Here is a 23,959-nt window from a genome sequence, read left to right as displayed (position 1 = left end):
CTTCAAACATCGCATGAAAGAAGCCTTTCTAATGAACACGGAAGCCAGACGCCAAGTACAGTGAGAAAAAAGGACTCGTAAATGTGATCATGGAAAAAATTTTCCCTTTGGCCAAAGTGCCAATGGATAGTCAAAAGATAATAACTTCCTGAGAAAATTATATGTAGTTTTTATTATGAACTAATAGTCTTATTTTTATTTGTTATCTACTTCAGGAAAAACAACCCTGCCTATTAAGGGCTTAAAACAATGACCATTACTGGCTCCCATTGTCTGCGCTGGCGACTCGACCGGCTCAGCCTAGCGGTTCTCCTGTGGTATCTGCTGGGCGCACCTCTACCGCTGCCATGGACTGGTGGCCCAGGGTGACGAAACTCCCATGTCTGAAGCTGGCAGTGCTGTGACCTCTCACTCTTGAAGAGGCTGGCCTGCTTTCTACGCGTGGCCCTTCCGAGGCGGCGAGCGGGGAGAGAGACAGCTGCACACCCTCCTGGAGCCTTGCCCACCTGCCAGCGCCCCCACAGCGCACTGGCCAAAGCGAGTCACGAAGCCAGCCCGGGTCCAGGAACAGAGAGCCAGGCCCTGCCTCTCAGCGGGAAAGGCTGCTCAGAATCTGGGGGCATGCAAAACGCCATCACGCACTTGACATATGTTTTAAATAATGGTTGTAAATCAGTTTTTAGAGGCTCCCTCACTGACTACAAAGAAAGAACTCACAGAAAAGGAAGTTCAAGGAGCTCATAAATATATGAAGACACTTAAACTCACTCGTAAAAGGAGAAAAGAAGATTAGAAGTCCGCTGAAGGATTCTAACTCTGCACCAACTGGGTTAGCAAAGATTGGTTAGATTCCCCCATTTTGACAATGTCATGGGGGGAAGGTACTCTCATTCTTTGCTGTTGGGGGTACCAACTGATAGAACTTTGGTTGAGGACAATTTGGCAATAACTATGAATATCACACTTGGGTATTCCCTGACCAGGAGTTTCCCTTCTAGGAAGACGTCTTACAGACATAACAGCCTGTGGACGTGGGAGCGGAGCATGCCCTGGCTATTCTTTGCAGCAGTTTGTGAGATCGAAAGATCAGAAACACTAACTACTCATCCGTAAGGGCTGGTTAAAGAGGTCATGGTTCTGCCACACAACAGAATATTATGCAGCTATAAAACAAAGAAGAAGCCCTGGCTGGTGTGGCTCAGTGGGTTGGGCGTCATCCCCTAAACCGAAAGGCTGAAGGTTCAATTCCCAGGCTGGGCACATACCCAGGTTGCGGGTTTGGTCCCCAGTCGGGGTGCACTTGAGAGGCAACCGACTGATGCTTCTCTCTCACATCGGTGTTCCTCTCTCTCCCTCCCCTCCCTTCCCTCTAAAGTCAATAGGCATGTCTCCAGGTAAGAATAAAAATAGGAATTTAAATAAAGTTTTCAACAAACGAATAAAGAGATCCATTTTGTGTGGGTGTATCTGGCTGGTCGAAAAGTCAGTTTGGTTTTTTCCATAAAATAAAAGATACATCTTTTGTTTTCACCAATAACTTTACTAATTTGGATCTTTTAAGTATGTTGGCTCTCTCTGACTATTGGCTTCTGGTGGGTAGAGGACAGAGGTGCTGCTAAACATCTTTCAGTGTGTAAGACAGCCCCACAGCAAAGAATTATTTGGCCAAAATGTCAATAGAACCAAGACACTTTGCAAATCACTTTTGACACACTGAATCAGTCACAGTACCTTCTCCATACACTGCACAAACCTTTTTTTCACGTTGCAGTTGCACTTTTACCATTCTTAAAATAATGCAGCATAATACACCAAAAATGTTGTGTTTTCGTCCATCTTCAATGTGCAAATGGCTGCACAAACACTCACCCATTCTGGTAAGTTTTGTTTAATGCATGCTGATATGACAGCTGCAACAATACCATGTAACAAAATTGTCTCAAATGAAGTTAAAGACAAGTAAACACTACTTGTCTTTAGAGCCACTGTACGGAAAAAACTAAACAAACTTTTTGGTCAACCCAATATATGCCACTGTGACTGTGTGTGTGTGTGTGTGTGTGTGAGTGTGTGTGTGAGAGAGAGAGAGAGAGAGAGATGGGATGGGGGAAAAAGAGAGAGAAGCGCAATGTCTCTCTCTGGCAGGACAAACAAGAATCATAGAACATTAACAGCATGTGTGCTCTCTCAGTCTTTCAGAATTCTGAGCTCCGTGAATGAATTGCCTATTCAATAAATCAACAGTTTCCCAGCGCCCAGTGTGAACAGTGACGCCCACTCCATTACTGCAGGTCACCGCCAGCGTGACTTCGCTCCACTCTCCCTCACAGCACGCTCGCTCTCAGAGAGGTCTAACACCTATAGCCTGGCTCCTAAGCTTCTGGGTACATCCCTTTCCCTAACCTACAGCCCCCCTTCTTTGTCTGCTGGAAATGCCCCAGCCTCCAAGATTCATCTTAATAATCCTCGAAGCTTTCTTTGGATTATTAGTCTCATGACCCTCGCGTCCAGTCTCATGACCCTCTCCTCCGCGCACTCCAGAATCCAACCATTTGCTCCATTCCCCCACTTAAGGCCACCACTTTGCCATGTTGTCTTCCTCGTTAGCAATGTCCTTCATGCCCACCACCTTTGTTCCCCAACTACCCTGCACGTCCCCTGAGGCTCTGACTGTATTCACCTAACTCCATGTCTCTGTTAACCTGGCAGAGTGCCCTGCGTGTAGAGGACATCATCAGCACATCTCCCAGTTTGGCACTGAGGGATTCTGGGAGGGCATGCCAATAATGGCTGCCACAGACGCATCACTGTCCTGGCTTCTGGAACCTGTGAATGTCCTCTTTTAGAGTTAAGGTTTTGCAGATATGATTAAGGATTTTAAGGTGAAGAGGTCATCCTTGATTATCTGGATGAGCCTAGACATTGTCCCTAATATCCTTAGAAGAGGGGAAGGTTAGAGGCCACGCAGGGAGAGGGCAGCGGGGCCACAGAGGCGGGGGCTGCCAGGGACCTCGGGGAGCCAGACGGGATAGAGAATGGATTTTCCCCAGAACCCCAGTGAGTGCTGTTGGGCTGCCATCGACTTCCTCCCAGCAAAGCTGATATCGATTGATCTTCAGGCCTCCAGAACTTTGAGAGAATCAATTTTCGTTTACTGCAATAAATTCGGTGCCTCCACATTTTGGTAATAAGTTATGCCAGCCACAGAAAACCGATACACACAGCAATAAGTGGTGACACAATTAAGGGACAGTGATGGGACAGTGAGGGTCACGGGAGGCATGAAGCCAGACCCTGAGGTGGTGCAGACAGGTCAGAGGCAGCTCTGCCGACATCCACCTCTGTGATGCCATTTCCCTCCAGCTCTTACCGTTGCTCATCCTGGAACCTCCCAACGTACAGAGGACTGAAGCAAGGCCCACTGCTCTGCTGTGCTCATCGGCTCACTTGGAAATGATGACCCTCCCCGCCCGCAGTCTCTGTAATACGAGAACTTACGGTTTCTATGACACAGGGGGTCCCCATCATTCACAACGGGGCCCCTTCCTGGGAAGGGCAGCCCTCCTGAAGTCTTGCTCGGACTCCCGGGGCGCACCGCAGCATGGGACCACTGCCAAAGGCCTTTAGCTAATCGATGCGCCATCTTCTTTGAACCCCGGCCCACGGCAGCCAGGTACCCTGGATGTGAGAGGCGTGGCATCACACAGGGTGAGGACAGAGACCCATGGGGAGCATTTCTCTCCATGAGACCGGGGTCCACACCCCACCGCAAACTGCCCAGGGACAAGTGCGTCCATTAGAACTCGGTCCTGCCTCCTTATGAGGGCTACTGCTGTTCGAGCTTGTGCCTCTAAAAGCTGGGTTTGTTCGGTCGATGCTTAAAGTCAGACATTACTCTCGATGCTGGAGATATTGCAGGGAAAAGTGGAGCTTCCTTCCAGTGAGAAAAAGTAGAGCACAGACAGACAGACAGACAAATGGAAGTATGTGATGTTCAGGGAGCCAATCATCTCAGTGAGGAGCAACAACACAAAGGGTAGGACATGACTGGGGATGCTCTTGTAGATAAATTTTTCCAAGAACAATCTATTTTCTGTGACATTTTCCATTGGAGGTGTCATTTAAGACAGGAAGGGAGCAGGGAGAGGGACCTTTCTTGACTGACATCCCCTTCCACGTCATTTTCTCTCCCCTCCATGGAGTGTCCCCACTGCAGACCCATCCATGCGACAGAACTGGAAGGCTGCTCCTCGTGCCCCAGATGCTGACGCTGCCCAGCCTTCTCATCTGCATGTGGACTGTCTGAGAGAGCTCACTAGGACTGACAGACTGTCCCCGCAAGGCCTGACGTGAGGCCACCTTGGTTGTGACAAACACCTTTGCAGTCTGCAAGGCTCGGGCACCTCCGCCTGGGGCAGCTCAGTGCCCTTAGGGTCTCTAGGTGAATCCTTGCATCTGGGTTGGGCTATTTCCATCCCCCGCAGGGTTATCACACGATCTGAGTACTCAGCCAGTTCAGTGCTGCAACAGATGGTCTCAACATCCAAAGGTCCCATCTCAATGGCCCACTCTGGCTGCTAGTGATACCACCTACCTAAGCTGCCCAAGGGTCCTGAGGTGACAAGAGCCCTGAAGGAGAACACCAAGGCCTGGAACTTTCTCCTCTGGCCTCTCTCTGTGGGCGGCACGGACCTGGGGGATCCTCGGCAGCCAGGAGGTGGATCCAGCAGCCACGGTGATGCCAGGTCATGGCAGAACCATCCCCCCCAAACCCGCTCCGGCCTGGGTGATCAGGGGACTGCACACTGTCCCCCTCGGCAGCCCCACTGGGTCCCAGAGCAAATGAGCCCCTGCCCTGGGCTTCAGCGGCCCACCTGCTTCATTCACTGAGCACTGCCCCGTGCACATCCCTGTTTTAAAACCTCCTTCACACTGAGGGTGGATTCTGTGTTTCGTGGAGAGACATCTCAGTGCAGGAACCTCGAAGGGCACCGGCTGTCCTTCTGTCCACTGATCCATTTTTAGCCTTTTGTTCCTCACTGACCTTTTTTCAGGCAGAAAGACCCTTTCACTGTTTTCCAGCTCTCATCCCCTCCTGAATATCCCAATATCCATCTGTGGGGGGGGGGGTGGTTCCCCACTGAGTACAGCCTTGACCGAAGGTGATACTCTGAGCTTGACCCTGGTTCAGCTTCCAAGCACCTAAACCAAGGCATGAGAGTTGACACCGGACTTCCTGGGGTAGCCAGAGGAAGATCACATGACCCAGATCCAGCCAATCCGATGCCTGTAAATCTTGAGCAAGTGAAGCAAAGACAGTGGGCCCAGGGGAGGTCAGATTCATCAGATTCATCAGTTTCAGGCCTGCTTCCCGGTACCCAGAGCCCCAGCATTGGGTACGTCTCCCAGGCCTGGCCACTCGGTCTCCCCCACTTTAGGGGTGCCTGCTGTGCTCTTGGAGAAATTACCTTTTGCATGTGATTCGGATACTTGTCACCAAGAACTAGAAGTAATCAGTGAGAGTAATGGCACTGCTTCGTGGCTTCATTTGTCTCCTGTCACCTAGAGTTTGATAACTGCAATCACCCCAAACCTCTCTCCTGACTTCTGAAAATGACCTCGAGCAAATTACTGGATGTCACACCCTGAGGACCTGTCCTCACCGACAACAGTGATGTGAACATCAGGGTCTCCTCACCCCCACCCTGCGCCTGCCATGTGCCGTCGTCACTCCTCCCCGGGCCACCCGAGGATCCAGCCCACCTTCTGCATCCACACCAACCGAGCCTTCGCTGGGCCCGCATTTTCTCCTGCCTAAAGCGTAGCATTCCACTCCCTCGCCGGGGCAGTCTTTCGGTCCAGCCTCCGCTTTGTTTCAGAGGGGATTGTTCAGAATGAAAATCTGGTCCCATCACTTCCCTTTTCCGAACACTTCAAAAGCTCTGCTCTGCCTACGTGAGGGAATCTCAGACCAGCTCTTCCAAAACCTCAGACAAGTCTGGCAGGGAAATTCGGTGCTAATACGGAATAAATGATGCCTTCCCGTTCATAGGGAGAGTCTTCGTTTCCATGCCACTGGGCAAGCATGAGCAGAGCGATGCTCAGACGGGCTGCAGGTCGGAAGGGACGGGACAGCTGCAGAAGGACAGCTGCGGACAGGTTTTCTCCTTTACTTTTTTTTAAATCACAAAGACACGTCACCTCTTGAACTTCTAACAGAGTGGATATCCTGAGCCTTCCACTCGGTCTGCATTCAGCTACTTGGTGCGTCCTGGCCAAATCCTTTATCAGAGACACCACTTACAAACATCCTGCATCTTCTTTGCCGAGGGTGGGTGTTCCTGTCACTCTCGCCTCTCTGGGAACCTTAGGGGGAGTGTCTTGTGTGGATGTGGGGAAGGCATTTGGTGCCAAACCTGTGAACTGCTGGACTCCTGGGGCAGGTCGGAGCAGAGGTCAAGATTATTAAACACTAAGGGGCAGATATTGTCGTAAAACACCAGTCTGCAAGGAGACATTGGCACTGGACGGGACTCTAAAAGGTGTGCCCCAAATGCCCCCGCCACCTCCCCTCTTACTCTGACACGTGAGTTTTCAGAATGGCAGGCGTGGGCTGTGAGGCATTTAGCAAAGCTATGACACGCCTTTATGACAGGGACGGGACAGTGATGTAGAGAAACTTGAGCTGGAGTTGCCACTTTGCTCCCTCTTCACCAACAATTAGCAAAAGAGCGATAATGTTCCTAAAATTGGAATCTGTCTTCACTAGGCTGAGCCAGGACCCTAGAGGGGTCACAGCAACTGAGGAAGGGTTTCAGTACGCAGTGGTAGGAACTGCCTCTTTCCTCTTGGTAAGCTGATAACATTACCAACACCAACACACACACATAATCGACATCAATTTAAAACCTAGAACCAAGTCCTACTTCACCTTGTGATGTGGAAGGAATCCGGGGAACATTACCCAAACAACAAGAAACAAAGAGATGGATTACCTACAAAACTGCAGCATTTATTGAGCCCTTCAGAGAGCAGAGGTCGCCAGGCAGACCAGTTCACTGAAATCCAGAGTGACAAGTGCCCCAAAGGTGATGCCCCCTGAGTCACCTATCGCTGAGCAAGGGAAGAAGAGGCAGCTTTCGTACCAGAGGGCAGGAGGAAGTCAGCTGAACCTGTAATGAATCCTCAAAGGCAGAGTGCAGGCTAGTGGATTGGTGTGGGAGAGCTGGGCGTGTCAGACACAGGGGAGGAACACCCACCCTGAGCCTCCACAAGTAGTCCCACAAGTGGGACCAGTGTTAGGTCTCCCGATCGCCCCTTCTGTCCCCTGAAAGGTGGGCATTCAGCAGCTCTGCTGAAACCCTCATTTTCTTTAAGGATTGCTCTAGAAACCTAAATTGCTTTGCCTCTCATCTTTAAGGCTTTGAAATACAGCTGCAAAATCTCCTGAGTTTTAGTGTCCACTGTGATTAATCCTAGAAGATTTGGTCGATATATTTTTGGTCAACGAACCAAAAGAAATCGAAACTAAGAGTGACGGAGTGAGGAGCTCTGTTATCCAGGTTTGCCCCCTCAGCTGACTTCGCACCTGAGTCCAGGTGTGGGCTTTGTCCCCACGGACTGAAGCAGAGATTCGGATCGGGCTAATTTTCCAGATAAGACACCGGTTTGTTTAGCCTCCTAATTTTTCTTTAAGCTCTAAACCCGGGATGTTCAACTGTGGCCTGAGGGCTGCACACAGCCCAGGATGGCTATGAATGTGGCCCAACACAAAATTGTAAATTGACTTAAAACATTGAGGGGTTTTTTTGTGTGTGTGATTACACGTCACAGTGTATTTACTGTGTGGTCCAAAACAACTCTTCTCCTTCTAGTGCGGCCCAGAGATGCCAAAAGGTTGGACACCCCCCGCCCCCCTCAGCCCAGAAGAGATGATGCTCTCGGATGGGAGAGACAAATTGTAGACTCATTGGACTATGCTGGTGGGGATTCGGGATGTGATCTTGCCAAATTCCTTTGCCAAACGTGAAAAAACCAGCCCGGCTGGACGAGGGACCTGGTCAACGACGCCCAGTTAACAGCTGCACGGACACCGGAATTCAGGTAGCCCGGTGCCTGACGCCATCCCTTGGCCCTCGAGGTAGATGTGTCACCGGCCTGTTCTCTGCTCCCTCCAGACACGGAGCTGAGACTCCACTGCCGGCTGGGGCCGGTCCTCACTGCAGCCCGACTAGGGAAGGCCCTGCTGTGCCCCTGGGGGCCTGGCGGGCAGCCTCTGGGTCCTCGAGGTCAGAGGACTGAACATGTCACTTGTTTTGCTGGCTGTCGGTCGGAGGCCACTCTCAGCTATTGAAGGCCACCTGCAGTTCCATGCCACATGGGCCCCCGACATTGTCAGCTGTCTCGTCCAGACTGGCCTGGGAGAGAACAGATGGAAGGAAAGCCTGCTGGCAAGACGGACTTGCAGGCCACAAGACATAACCTGTGTGTTCCACCAGGTGTCGTGTTCCGTGGGCTAGAAGCTCACTCCAGGCCCTGCCCACCCTCACAAAGAGGGACTGTTTGAGGGCTGACAACCTGGAAGTGGGGCTGTCACTCCGCTCCTTCAGTGGAGGCCCCACTGAAGTCTGTCCCCGGTGACGCCGGCCCAGAAACGCCACTCCCGGGCATTCGCCCAACAGGGCTCAGTGCCTGGACCCACTGGAGATGGCTTCCACGTGCTTCTCCCAGCCCCGTGAAGTAGCCGTCACCTCTCCTCCCTCAGTTCCGCTGCCTTCACGCATGCCTCTCTCAAGAACTGTCACAATTCGAACCCTCCCCTCACCGTCCACTCTCTGACCTTGAACTTCACTCTGAAACCGATCAGTCGTTTCCATTTGTGGTCAGCTCCCTGCGGCTCCTCTGCAGCTCTCACCCACTTCAGGCTCCAGGAGGGGCTCCTCTGGCTTATTTTTGAAGAGCGTGTCTTCTCCTTCAACACACAAACCCCCATAACTTCTAACATGGCCCCCAAGTCTCAGGTATTCACCTTGAGGCAAAAACAGCATCATCTTCGCGTGGTCTCTTCACCCCTCAGCATTGTTTCCCTATCCACCAACAGTGACCATGTCTTCCCGGGGGCCCCCGAGGGGAACTCTGCCAAGCGTCCTGAGCTGCCGAGGGCCCATGGAGATTGTCAGCCATCTCGGTCCACGCGCAGAGCCCAGGGAGGACCCGCGTGGTGACCAGATGTGTGCCAGTGACGCACTATTACAGGGAGCACCACGTGTCATGTAAGCAACAATCATAGCACTTTTCTTTAAACGGTGTTTTCCCCAAAGCAACACAGATGCCTCTCTGTAGACGGTGAGGCTGCCCCCATGCTGGGACCAGGGACCAAGTCACGGGAAAAAAGCTATTAGCACCTCCTGTCCCAGGATCAGGCACGTGGTGGCAGGGGACCCTGGCTGCTCAGGCCTCCTCCCTGCCCTGAAGAAGCCACAGCAACCAGAAAACAGTGGAGAAGCCCAGGACCCTGAGTATGGATTCCAGTGACTCTGAGCTGCTCCGGGGCCACCGGGGACCATGAGTTCCAGAGAGGCGTAGCCTTCCGTCGGCACCCAGACTTCCATGGGGTCAGCCCAGAGAAAAGCTGGGGGTGGAGGAGAGCAGCAACTGAGACAGAAAGAGAGGGCTGGGCACGACGGTGTGCTCCAACGACCCGACCGAGGCTCGGACCCTCAGACACGCCCCTCCCCCTACACAGGGAGGGAACTGCAGAACAGACTCCAGACCCTGGAAAGTGACAGACACATTCAGCAGGTGCTCTGAGTTTCGGTAAAATACATGAAAGTGGAGGTGCCCCTTGGAGACACCGCTCCCTTCCCCTCTATCTGAGTTGGAACAGCCAACAGAAGAGAGTGCCTCCGGACGTGTGAGTTTTCTCCTGAAGGAACCGTGAGAAACTGTGAGAAATCCTCACATAACCTACTTGTAAGGTAACCTCACGTAACCTACTTGTTCCTACTTATAACCTACTTTGCACTGCGCAGCAAAGAACAGGTAGAGCCTTGAGCAAACCCCCGCCCCTCTGAAACACTCTCTGCTAGGCCCTCGTTAGAGGGAGAAGAACGGCGTGGGTCCCTGGCTGCCTTCCTCGGAGCTGGGAAGAAACAGATCGCTGGCAGCAGGAAACAGGGGGAGACAGTTCTGGGCTAGTAGCTTAATCTCATCGGTCCAGTCGAAGAGCTTTGTTGTCGCATGATTTCATGAAAGAGGGAAAAAGGCTGACCGGCTACGATCCATCAAATGAACAAATTAGAACTCCGATGAAAGCAGCCAAGCTCAAGTCTTTTAGAGTAAAAGGAAGAGAACAAGACGCTCCCAGGGGCCCGACACCCTGTCCTGCCGTCACTAGCTAGTGGTTGGCGGTACCCTCCAATAAACCCTCGTGCAGTGACGTGACCAATGCAGAGCTTCGTGCGAGGCTGATCCAACACAGCCCTGGGGGCATCCAGTTAGGGAAGCACCAATGAGAAACTCGTGGCTGGTCCGACCTGTGTCTGACTCATCTTCCCACTACGTAATTTCCCAGGAAATAGTAACTATACTACATACTTAGTATATGTTTATCTTAGACATGAGTATATTTACTGCCTCTTAGAAACAGTGAATGATTTGCTGTCTGGGTGGACAGACAGACAGATGAATGGATAGATGGGTTGGTGGATGGATGGATGGGTAGGCGGGTAAGAGGATGGACAGATGAATGGGGGGATGGGTGGGTGAGTGGGCAGGTGGGTGGGTAGATGGATGTGCATTCACAGTCATTTTCACGGTTTGAATAGCCCCCACCATTTACAAATGAACCCTCTCAGGAGTAGTGTTTGAAATTTCATGCACTGATTTTCTGAAGCCCCTGCCTGGCTCATAGGTTCCTTTCTTTACCTTCCGACCACCACAGTGAAACCCCCAGATAGACTCTGGGAGAATCACAAGGTACGACGCAGCTTGTGGGTAGTACAAACACAACCACACACACACCCTCCAGGAGCCAGTTCTCTAGTGGTTTTAGAATAAACTCTAGATACATAAATTTTACCTACTTGTTACCTTGAAAACACACCCACTGCAAAAATCAGATACATTGACAAAATAATTTTAGGATGAATATTTAATAAAACAAAACACTGACTTAAAAGTAAAAGAGTTTGGATAAACTCTTGAAATCTGCTGTCTTAGGTCATGCGTTTACACGGTCTTCAAACTATCTCAATGGCCAACGCGCTCTTTTAAAAGGTACAGCGGAGGGGACGTCAGGTCCGCCCCAGGCACCACATGCCAACACAATGCACTCCTCCGTGAACAGTGTTTATTAAACCCCCACACGAGCACAGACGAGAGCAACGCACAAGACCCCAGCGTCTCACACCTGCAATTGTACAGTCTATTCCTTCTTTTAAAAAGAGAACATCTTCATATGCGCTGACTGGAAATGAGCAGACTCACGTTGCAAACAGGCAAATAAGGAATCGAAACCGACATTCAGTAAGAACACTTTCCTTCTGACCCTTTGGAAGAAACCGTGGAGGACACACTGGAGGTGTACAAGTCTACACTGTTATGAAGTGGATGGTGGAGAAGCATAAAAATGATTTCCTTTTCTCACCAAACAGATGAGCCACCGCCAAATGACAAGGAGAACATCTGAATGTCGCAGACAGCGCCTGTCAAACGAGACAACTGTTCTGAGAAGTCTCGGGAGCCCAAACGGCCTCCAGCCTCGCGTGCGGTAAATCACTGGAGAGGAGCTGTTTCTTTCCCACAACCCCGAATGCCGTCACAAATCAAGGCCGACTCACGCTGCGTGAGAAAAATGTGTGCCCCTGACCTAGACAACTGTCCAAGGGCTGGTCACCATCGTGAACCAGAAGAAATGACCAGGTTCCTAACTGCACAGTCTGTCTCTAGGCTCGAAGTGGGGAAACACAGCTGGTCTATCACCCTCCCGATCAAGATGCACGAGTCACTGAATTGACATCAAGACGGCACATTTTTAAAACCTCTGCCCCATCACCTGACCCTGAGGAGTACGCACTCCATCCTGCCAGTTCCCAGGTCCCGTCTCTTTCTGATGGCCCCCGGGACCGAGGCTCCAGGATCAGAGCCTCCACCTCAGCAGCAGGAGGCCCTGTCTCACTGCCAGTGGAAGCTCTTGGGCACGCACACCCTTGTTTGTTCTCCACTGCCTGAGTAGAAGCGGCGCAGAAACCTTGCTGCACAGGGGTCTGCCGTTGTGCCAGGAAGGCTCTGCTCACTGTGCAGGAGGGTGGGGCTGCAAGGCTGCGGTGCAGGCCGGCACCCACAGGAGCTGCGGCAGGACGCCGAGCAGGGAGGGAGACAGGACCTGCGGGGAGCCCCGGGAAGTGGCCCAGGCTTTACAAACCGCCTTGTTCTTCTCTGTAGACCGGCTTTCTCTGCCTCCCCAACCAACCACGCTGAAGCCAGAACAGCCACTTGACCACAGATGACAACGGATGCTGTCATCTCCCACACTCACAGGCCACCCAGACTAGACCTTGGTCTCCAGTTCAAAGAGGGAGAGCTGGAGCTGCTGTAAGGACATGGTGCAGGACAGTGAAGGGGGACAGCAGGCCGGGAAGACAGTCCCAAAGGTGTCAGCTCCAGCAGCCTCATAAAGACACGGCCTTTGCTTATCTTATTCCCACCCCCCGCCCCCACCCCAGTACTACCCCTGGCTTGTAGGACACCTTCTCAATTCCCCTGATGCACTTCGCTTCTTCCCGGGGCCCTGTTCATTTCTCCACACCACTCTGCAGTTGAACCTAGAGATGACACTGTTCAGGAGACTGGCCCACGCCGTGCGGAGCTCAGGGCTCTCAGCAGAGTTCAGGTGAAGACAGGAGACCAAGCGACGACGCCCCAGCTTCTGACTGAGAGCAGAGGTCAGAAGTGCTCCACGCAGGAGAATTCCGAGAGACCTGGCAGACATGTGGATGCTTGAGACTGAGTGTGTGTGTATGTGGACTTTCACTATGCCATTTAACAGTGTTTATTGGCTCAGATGCCAGAGATGTGCAATAATTGGAGAGAGAATCACCATGTGCCAAGTGTCACAGCGCAGGCTACAGACACAGCAGATAGCCCTGCCCTTAAAAGCCTGTCACCCGTGAGTGTCAGCAGGTGACACAACTCACACTGGCCATGACAACATGCCTGAGAAGTGACAGCGCTGTGACAGCCTGGCAAGGATGCTCACCAGACCTAACATGCGTAGAAAGGCACCCTGGAGGCGGTGGCACCTGCACTGGGGCCTGAATGAGTGAGGGGATGCGCCCCAGTGCACCTTGGGAGGGCAGGTCAGGTACTAGGGCGTAACCTACCAGCAGAAGTGGTTCATGCTGGCAGCTGCCTCGGTGGCACCCGAGGCACTGTGCTGCGCTCTAGCCGAATGGCCCCCCAGGAGTCACGCACAACAGTGCTGTGCACACACGGGCCCCTGCCTGGGGTGTGAGCTCCGCCCCTGCCCCCATGGCTGACGTCTGCTCTCCGGCTGCTGTGCTGGACTCTCTGCCCTGAGAGAGGATTCCTGAAGCAACCCAGGCAGCCGCTGTCCGTCCCTATCATAGCTTCAGACATCATTTCTCTCCCTCCGGTCTGCAAGGTTTGAGGGCAAATCTATATCTTCCATCACCAATCTCTGGGTGCTGGCATCGAGAGTTTGATAAGTGAATAAACGAGAATAGTGTACAGTTGCCAGGCAAAAGGCTAGAGACTATGTCTACCCTTATTTCACTCACTCCTCACGACAGTCCTGCAAGGTGGCGACACTGCCCCCGTTTGTAGATAAGAAAACAGAGGTTCACAGAGGCCACTCTCTTGGTGACCTTTGTACAAAGGGAGGAAGCTGGGCTGTGAACGCAGCTCCATGAGCCCCTTTCCTCTGCTTCCCCTGAAGCGTTAAAGGGACCAGGTTGTCCCCTCCTCCAGTCAGGGATAGAATTCCGATGAGTCTCCTTATCAACACTCAGTAAAATGCTTAACGGAGTTCAGCGGCTCAGCTCACACAGTGGTGGATTAATTTTTTAGTGCAGCCAGCCCGAATTCCTCCAGCCATTGAAAGGACAGGCTCCTGAAAACAAGGAGAAGGCCCCCTGCCAGGCCAGTATCCAAGACATCAGCTTCTTGCACGCAGAACGTGGGTGGGCTGCCCTTTACAGCCAGGTGCGAAGGTTCATAAACACCTGTGCGTCACCTGAGGGTCCGAGGAGCACTGAGTTTCCTTTAAAAAATAACTGGTCTACATTTTAATCCTTTCAAGTCTCCAAAAAGTATTTGCAAGTCATTGGCAGGAATAAAACTTACTCCCTGAGACAACAGAAACTGCTATGCTTTACGGTCACGCCACCCCACCCCCATCCCCTCCAACTTGTTTAACATTTTTTCTATGTAGTGTTTTCAAATGCCAGGCTCCATTCTAGAATAAACTTTTACAACCAGAGTATCAGTCTCTTACAGGTGGGTCGTTTCTGAGTTGCTGACCTGACCTTTACTATCTGGGGAGGAGGACCAGACAGAAGTTGCTCACCATGAAATCAATGACGCCACCAGGCTCCGCTCCTGTTCTCACTGGTTCGGATGGTCAGTGCCCAGCGCCCTACACTCACAGCGCTGCACCCTGGCTGCTGGCAGAGAGCCGAAAGTGGGTCTTTCTCCACAAACTCCGCCCCTTAGGACTCCTTTCTAACATTTCAAACCCGGAGGCTCTTGAATCCCGAGATGTCCTGTCACCAGGTGAATTATTCATGGCTCAGTCACCTACCAGCAAGCTCCCAGCCTAGGTTCAAGTCTCCAACGGCAGGTAGAAGTGACACCCAGCTAGAGAGGGGGTGGTGGTCATTTGAAACCCACCCACCCTCCACTCTACAAATGACTTAAAACTAAACCCACCAGCATCCGTAAAGCCTTTTTTATCTGAACACTGAAGACAGGTATACCTCATTTCAAGCAATAAACATGGCCTCCCAAAGCTCCTCCTAAAAGGTTTCTTTGCTAGGAAAGTGTCTGTGAGCTCATTCTCCGAAAACGCCCTTTAGGGAAACTTTTTGCAAAGCAACACACCCTGCCAACTGGAAGTGACGGATCTACTTCCTGGACGCAGGTATCCGCTGATCTGGCTCTTGGCCAGGGCCCAGCTGGGCAGTGACCGCGTCTCCCGTCTCCCGTCTCTGCATTCCAGCACAGCGTAAGTGCTCCAGAGACGTTCACTAAATGAGTGAGTGAGAATAAGGGAGCGTTTATAGATGCTCCTTCGTCCTGCACAAGAGGCTGCACGTGGCATCTCCCAGACACGCAGCTGCCGTCGCCCCAGTGGCGAAGTCTGCCAGTCCCCATGCATCAGTCGGGCGTTCGCAACTCAGAGGCCTACGCCCATCTCCGCCCCTTGCCCTCCCTTCCACAGCCATCCCCTCCCCCATGGGGGCATCGGAAGGCATTCCAGTCAGTCATACCCCTTCTGCTGTGGATGAGGTGGGAGGGGGAAGGGGCCATGAAGAGGAACCACCCAAAGCGTCCTGAATTCTGAAGCATGTCCTCTGAGGTGCCCATTTATGGTGAGTGGGTGTGGGAGAGACACCATAGGCTCTTTCCGAAAGCTCTTTCTTCTAACCTGGTGGGTCCTGAAAGCCTAAGCAGCCAGGAGGAAGGGAGAGAGGTGGGGACTTCAGACGGTGGGCCTGCGGGGTGCGCTGTGGCCAGCAGGAGAGGCAGTCGGGGGCCTACGCCTGGGGGTGAGGTAGGGAGGGGTTCCCACACAGCGGCACACGCGCAGGCCACACTGGGCACAGTCCAGAAACATTGCTGGTGGTCATGGCAGGGGATGCTAGAGGCCAGGGATGCTGCCAAACACCTACCATGCACAGGGCACCCCCCAAAAGAAAAGAATCATTCAGTACAAACTGTCAATAATGCTGACATTGAGTAACCACAGGCTCCACCCAAGCCTGCCATCAAGAATTCTGGCCTAGTCTATGGTTCAGGAGGTCAAGGATGATGTTTGCGATGGAAGAGAAAGGACGGGGTTGAAGCACTCCGAAACTAACTAACGGGAGGTCAGCACGGGTCACTACCCAGCTGCGTGAGAGGTTCTCATCCTGCAGGCAGCCCATCACTCAGCCCACAGGCATCCGCAGAGGAGACGCTGAGACCACGCCTGCCGTCTGGGCTCCGGATGCACCCACAGCTGGGAATAGGGGAGCTGCCCAGGACGCTGCCCACGTGTGGGTGCTCGGAGGACGGACGCCAGCCATTGAAAGAGGAGTTGGACGCTCCCGACCCGCTTGTTTACACTTTAATCCTCAGTGGGACGTTCCAAGCGCCCAGCCCTCTCAGACCCAGGGGCTGTCAGGGTTTTTCAAAACGATTCCTCCCAAACAGGCACCTGTCCAGGGTGCGGCTCGTCAGCCTCACTGATCAGGTTGCGAACACCGAGCAGAGCTAGTGTCTGCACTATTCACAACTACCTCTCCACCTTCACCGCCCAAACTAGGTCTGCAAAGCAAATGGACATGATGCGAACTTGGCCATTCAAGTCAGTCCTGCTGCCCCAAGGGCAACTCCCTGAGACCCCTCAAAGAGTCTAGAAACGGTTATTGGCGACTCCTTTAATGGGGACAGAGATAGGCCACTTTGAAAGGCGACTAAAAAGTGACACAACACCCAGGATGGAGCTTGGTGCGTCCCAGAACTTGCTCTGGGGACCACGAGAGTAACGAGGACTTTATTACTTTGCAATCTCCATCTATCCCCGTTCATTAGGTGTGATTACCCGCCAACGAACAGAATCACTGACACCAATGCACAGATGAGCATCTTCATGATTTTTTCCCTACTTGGGAGAAAATGGCAAAACAGCCAAAGAGACGCTCTTAAAATGTCTTTGGCTGTATTAATAAAACATTAGTTTCTCTAAATTTAAACTTAAAATCCAATTAATTCATCAAAATGTCAGTTGTCATCGAAGGCATTTTAGTAGGAAGGGAATGCCTTGGAATAAAGAAGGCTCTCCGCAAGAATCGAGGGGGCAGAGGGAGCTGCTCTTGCCCCAGCACAACGGCCCCTGTGGCCTGTCTGCTGATGTCTGCACCGGGGACCCTCAGCCAGAGACCATCGAAGACGACCGCGGGTGGTCCAAGGGACTCATCTCCCAGATGGCCTGCCCCCTGTCTCAGGGATACAGCATGCTTGTACCAAACACAGTCATCACTGCCGAGAGCTCCCAAAGTCACACACCTTGGTGAACATCCCAACAGAGCACAAGGGGCTGGTCACACACGGAATCATGGTGACAAACCCTATTGTGCCTTCCGGGGCTAAACGGCCTAGTCCCTGAAGACGGTGATTTATACCACTGTCTGCCATAATTCAGAAAGCAGAGACTAGACATAAGGAACAGAAAATTCCTGACAGAAATTTAAAAGGCAGACGTACAGTGTGAGTATCCTGTCCTTATCTACAAGAGAAATGGTCTCCAGTGGGTTTTCTGGAGCATTCTTGTTGCTCTCTGCCCAGTGTTTTTCGGCTGCAAAGGGAACTTGGGGCTTTGTCTTCCTCCTGCAATCCGAAACCCATTCATCAGCTCCCGTTTTAGCAGGAGACTGGAGGAGACACTGATAACCTTTGAAGGCTTATACAGGAGTTAAATGCAATCACCACGGCCCTTTCGAAACAAATAATGGCATAAAAAGAAAACACTGAAATCCTATGTTTCTTCCTGCAAATAACTTGCAAGTAACCGGCTAACTGCTAGCATGCCATTGACCTCTGGCTTGAAATCAAGGGTTTTAGGAAAATAAACTAAAGGTAGACGTATTTTTAGAGCGGAATATGACTGATTTACAGAAGCTGGATTTCTCTTCCCCCTAAGGACCAACAAAGTATGTTCCAATTTCAAGGGACAAAGGGTAAAAACAAGTCTCAAGATCATTAAGCTGTTAGTCTTCTCTACATGGAACACGGTGACACTCATTCCTTATACTGACTGGGTCTGGGCAGCCTCTATTTGCCCAGTAAAAAAACGACCTTGAGGGGCCCACCTAAGTATGGTTTACAGGCACGGGTCCCTGCAGTTTGCTGTGGTCAACTTCTCCCTCCCAGAGCGGGAGAAGCGTCCTCCCCCAGTGAGTCCCCATCACACAGGCAGTGCCTGGGCCATTGACTGCGGCACTGCCAAAGCCACCACCTGGGGCTCATTGGGAAGGAAAGTTTCAGCGGCTCCACCTGGCCGGACCGCTCATCTCTACCAAACCCAGAATGCTCCCAACAGAAGCTCCGCACGGAGGGCATATCAAGACCTGGGTCGAAGGGAGTGACTGAGCTAAAACAAAGGGCCAAGAATTGCCCTCCACCAGCAGGGCCTGGAGGATCCAGGGAAGTTAAAATCCAGGCCACCTACGTCTGCAGTCTAGCTGAGCCCTGACCGCCCCCCGCCCCACATGCACCCAGCCCCCCCGTGTCACTTCCAGGTCCGCAGGGAAGCCTGCAGCTCTGAACACACTGGTTCAATGTCTCCCCGACTGTGGCACCGCGAGGGGCAAGGCTAGAGAGGCTCGTGGGGAAACTTCGAGCAGGGCAGCCTTGCGGGGGAAGGGGCAGCTGGACTCGTCGCTGCGTGCGCTCGGGAGGCTGCAGGGATCCCCGCAGGGAAAGCGCACCGGCGAAAGGGGGAAATTATGTGAGGGGTCTTACTTTTGTAGCTCGCCGCCCACGGCTGGTAGCCGTAGTAGCCAGTGATGCGCAGGATCCGCTCCTCGATGGACGTGAGCCCCGCGGGCCCGCTGGTGAGGTCCTCCACCGAGCGCGACCATTTCAAGTCCTCCTTGATCGACTCGTCCACCACCAAGTACTTGAGCTGCCGGAGCTGGGGGCTGATGTCGGACAGTCTCCGGGGGCTGACATCTGGTGACCGCCTCATGCCACTGAGGCCGGGCAGGTGGGCCGGGCGGGAGAGAGGGGGAGGATTTCAGTGAGGAACGATCCGAAGGCGAGCAAGGGCGCGGCCGGGCCGCCTGGAGCAGGTGTCACCGCAGGGCCGGCACTTCCCTCCTGCCGCCCGCCGCCCACCCAGCTCCAGCGGCAGCCTTGGCGTCGAGTGTCGTCTCCGGTGCCCAGCTCCGGGAGCCTCGGGGTAAGGCAAGTTGGGGCGAGTGGCGAGGGACAGGACGTCTAGAACTTCCCGAAGAGCCCTCTACGGGACGACCCTTCCCGAGCCCCAGACCTCCCCGCGTCCCGGCTGCAGAGGGCCACACGCCCGCGCACCGGCAGCAGGCACTACTCACATGGCGATGCCTTTGCCCCGGGGCGCGCCTCCGGGAAACTCTCGGATCCCCATAGGCAGTGGCAGAGTGCAGCTGGGGGCGCCCAGACTTGAGGCGGAGGGGCCGCCGGCCCGAGCTGCCGACAGCCACGGACCCGCGAGATCAGGGCACGCTGCCCGCCGAGGGTCCGCGCCGCCTCGCGCTGCCAGTGCGCGTCCGCGCCGCCGTCCCCAGCGCCTCCCTCCGCGGCGCGCGGCGTGGGCGCGGCTCAGCCCGGCTGCAGCCCGTGGCGGCGCCGTGCAGCCAGGAGGTGGCGGGGCCGTGCGGGCGCGGTGCCCCTCACCTCCGCTGCTGCCCAGCACCCCGCGGGCGCGGGAGCCGCGGACGCGGAGAGCGCTGGCAGCCGAGTGCGCTCTCGAGGCACCGGGGCAGGCCGTGCGCGCCGGCCGGACGCGCAGGAGCCGGGTGGGGGCGCTGCTGCCCGTGTGCTCGGCTCCGTAGAGGCACCAGGCGCCCGTGCTCCTCCTACCCGGGGCCAAGAGTTGTCAGGTCCTACTGCTCCCCGTTCAGCAGTTCGGTTCGGTTTCAGTCTCTCAAGCTGTCTCTCCTAGTTCTACAGTACTGAAAGCAAAACTGGGAAGACAGAAACCTAGTCCCATATCCACGAGAACCACCCTCAGAATGTCAAATAGATAAACCGGCAGTTTCCGGGCAAAGCTGAGACGCAGGTGATTTGACTAATTATGCGGGGCGAATGTTGAGTCAGACCGGGTCCTCAGAGAACTTCCCATCTCATAGATGACTCCTTTGCCAAAACAGGCCTCTCTTACATTTCCACGTAAGTTAGCCTTTAATCTTTTTTTTCGTGCCCGCCAGCCAGTTCCCTGGAATACCTAATCGCTTTACCTAGTTATTTTGCTGTTGTGGAAAGAAAATACTTATAGGCTCATTAGGGAAAGTTTAGGAACTACAGAAATACATAAAGAAAAAAATGCCCATTATCCAGCCCAAAATGACTACTATAAATTATGTGTCCGCCTTTCCACCTCTTTTATTCCAACGTAAAGTATGTTTTTCACAAAATTAGAATCAAATTGTACACACAATTTTTTGTACTTCTTTAATATAAAAATTACATTAAAAATAGGTTGCTGTGGCTCAGTGGATTGAGCGCAGGCTTGGGAACCAAAGGGTCACCCCTTCGATTCCCAGTCAGGGCACATTCCTGCGTGGGAGCGAGGACCCCGGTAGGGGGCGCGCGAGAGGCAACCGCACAGTGGTGTTTCTCTCCCTCTAGTTCCCTTTCCCTCTCTCTAAAAATAAATAAAATATTAAAAAAGAAAAGACTAAACAAATTACACTAAAATTAATAAACTAGGGGTAGAGGAGAACTTTCTCAGATTTATAACGGACGTCGACAGAACTCTAACATGATGGGAAGAAATGAGAAGCTTCCTTGCTACTGAGCCCAGGAGTGAGACAAGGACCTCCCATCTCACCACTCACTTTCAATATCACACCGCAATCCCAGCTGCTGCAGTCAGATAAGCAAAGGAAATTAAAATTGTGCACATTGGGAAGAAGCAAAACTTCCTTTGTCCACAGATAACATGATTATCTATGTAGAAAACCCCAAACAATCAACTGAAAATTGACCAGGAACAAATATTGATGACCGCAAGTCTGCAGGTTCATGCACAAAAGTGAGTCAACTCCCTGCATACCCGCAGTGAACAATTGGATTTTGAAACTTCAAACATAATACCACCTATGTTTACACAAAAAAGGAAATATTTAGGTGTAAATACATGTGCAAGATCCAGATGAGGAAAATTACAAAAGTCTGATGAAAGAAACCAAAGAAGGATAAATGAATGGAGAGATATTTCATGTGCTTTGGTGAAAAGATAATATTGAGTTAGGATGTGAGTCCTTTCCAATGTGATGTATAGATTCAATGTACTCCCAATCAAAATTTCAACAAGTTTTCTTGTTTACATCAACACAACTAATTCTAAACTTTATAGGAGAGGTAAATGACCCTGAATAGCTAACAAAATATTGGAGGGTGAAGTTGGAGGACTTATGCCACCCCACTTCAAGACTTACTCTAAAGCTACGATAAGCCACACAGTGTGGCGGTGGTGGAAGAACACACCGAGCAGTGGGACCCAGCATTAGACCCGCACAAATACAGTCAAGTGATGCCCAGAAAAAGAGCATGGTCCATTTGATGGAGAAGGGACAGCGTGATCAACCAACAGGGCTGGAACACGAGACATCCAAGGCAAGACAATGACCATAAGCCTAAGTAAAAACTATTAAAGTCTCAGATGCATAGGAGAAAAATGTAGACCACCTGGGTTCAGTGATGATGTGTTAGCTGCATCAGAGCTGTGACCCATGAAATAAAAAATTGATAAGTTGGGCTTCATTAAAACAAATGCTGCCCCTGGAAAAGACTCTGTCAAAAGAATGACAAAAGAATGACTCTGTCACAAGCCACACCCCGAGAAAACATTTGCGAAAGACCTCCAAGAAAGGGCTCCTATCCAAAATAAGGACACGTAAAACTCAACAATGAGAAAATGAGCAACCCAATTTAAAAACGGGCAAAAATATCTGAACGAATGTGTCAGAAGATGATACACCGGTGGCCAATACGCATGCGAAATACTGCTCAACACCATGGGCTGTTAGGGAATTTGAAGTCCAAACAATGCGCGGAAGCCCCTCCACTCACTACGCACCCGTAGGAATGACCGCGGTCCTCAACACCAAGTGTTGGCGCAGGCGCGCAGCCGCCGGAATGCTCCTTCGTGGGCAACGCAGACGCCAAATGGTGCAGCCGCTGCAGAAGGCAGTCCCGCAGTTTCTCACAAAAACCGCATACATTTTGCCATAGGATCCAACAATCACATGCCTTTTCTATTTCCAAACTGAGCTGAAAATGACGTCTGCATAAAAACCAGCACAAAAGTAGTCGTAGCTGCTTTCTTCATCATTGACAAAACATGGGACCAACCAAGATACACTTCTGTGGGGGAATGGATGAACAGACTGTGATGCAGGCAGACAGCGGTGTGTTACTCAGTGACAAGAATTAATAAACTATCAAGTCGTGAAAAGACACGGGGAAATTTTAAATGCATATTTCCAAGTGAAAAAAAAAGGCAATCGGAAAGCCTGCCTACTGTGTTATTGCTGTGGTGTGACCTTGCGGAAGAGGCCACACCAGGGAGACAGTCAGAGCTCTGCGGGCACCAGGGCTTCCTGGTCGGAGTGGTGAGTGGTGGGAGGTGGAACGAATGAATGAGCACAGGGGGCATCTCGAAGGGGAACTACTCTGTGTGACCCTCTGATGCTGGATACACAGCATTAGATTGTGCAACCCGAGAGTAAGCCCCTCCGGCTGACAATGAATGATGTATCAGTGGTAGCTCATTAGTTGTGAGACACGCACCGCTAATGCAGGGCATCCGTGTTGGCAGGAAGGCCGTCTGTGTATTGGGGGCGGGAGGGACTTTCCCTTCAATTTTGCTGCGAACCTAAAAATGAAATCTATCGTGCAGCTTTCCGGTGTCACAATATTCCTCTGAACTGTTTTCTACTGGACGTATTATTATTTCCTGGATGGTACGATCACAAAAACAACAAAGCCATCGTATAGAAATGGAAACAAGTAATATCTAAGTGTATGAATAAAAATGAATATTCTTCCCCTATTTTTTGTGAGAGCCTGTAAGACAAGGTGCCTCTCTTTCTTCATCTATGTGTAGGTATGAGAGCTTTTTTCTTAATCCCTTTTTCTAAGGCTTTGCCACAAGTCATTTTTTCTCGTGCTTGAAATGTCTCATCTTAGGCTGATCTTGGATGGCCATGGGAACCCCTTGACCTGGTACCCCCAGAGCATCCTCTGAGGACCACCTGGCATCTGTATCAGCCAAGATAGTTGTGTATGAAATGATGGTTCTTACCCATCCCATCTGAGTGTGTCATGGGGCCACTCCACGTCACCGAGTCCGCCAGGTGGGCTTCACGCAGACCATTGGAGAACTGCTCGTGTGAATAATGATGGAAGTTTTGTGAACTCAGATTCCTCCCCTTCGCTTTTGCAGACATATTTACCGAACCCAAGGGAAGGTCGTGGCAGAAGTGAACAGAGGCCTCTCCCATCTACGCACCACATTCCGGCTGCTGTAACCCTGGGCCGGTCTCTCACCTTTCTGAGCCTCAGTTTTCTCATCTGTATAAAGGGGATGACTTGTAAGACCGTTGTGAAGATAAAATGAGTTAATACCTATGAAGTACGTAAGATTGGGCCCAGGACATGGTCAAGACCAGTACTTAACAGATACGAGCTATTATTATTAGCTATGGAGCTAAAGGTGAAATCCATTTGCTTTGTTTTTCCTCCCTTCCCTTCTCTCTCTCTCCAACAACATCAAACTGTTGACACATACTCAGGTTCATGTTACCTTAAATTACTACATGATTTTTAAATGTGCAGTTGTTATGCCCTAAGGTCACAGGGCGTTTGGGGTGCTGGCAGTCAGCCATCACAATCGCAGCCCCAGTTCACCAGGTGCTATGGGCACCACGTTTATCTCCTGTCCCCCCTCCCCGACTCAGCACACTCGAGTCTA

Source organism: Sturnira hondurensis, unplaced genomic scaffold, assembly GCF_014824575.4.
Source record: "Sturnira hondurensis isolate 20B ecotype Veracruz unplaced genomic scaffold, ASM1482457v3 Scaffold0022977, whole genome shotgun sequence".
NCBI classification, from domain to species: Eukaryota; Metazoa; Chordata; class Mammalia; order Chiroptera; family Phyllostomidae; genus Sturnira; species Sturnira hondurensis.
This window is presented reverse-complemented; position numbering follows the sequence as displayed.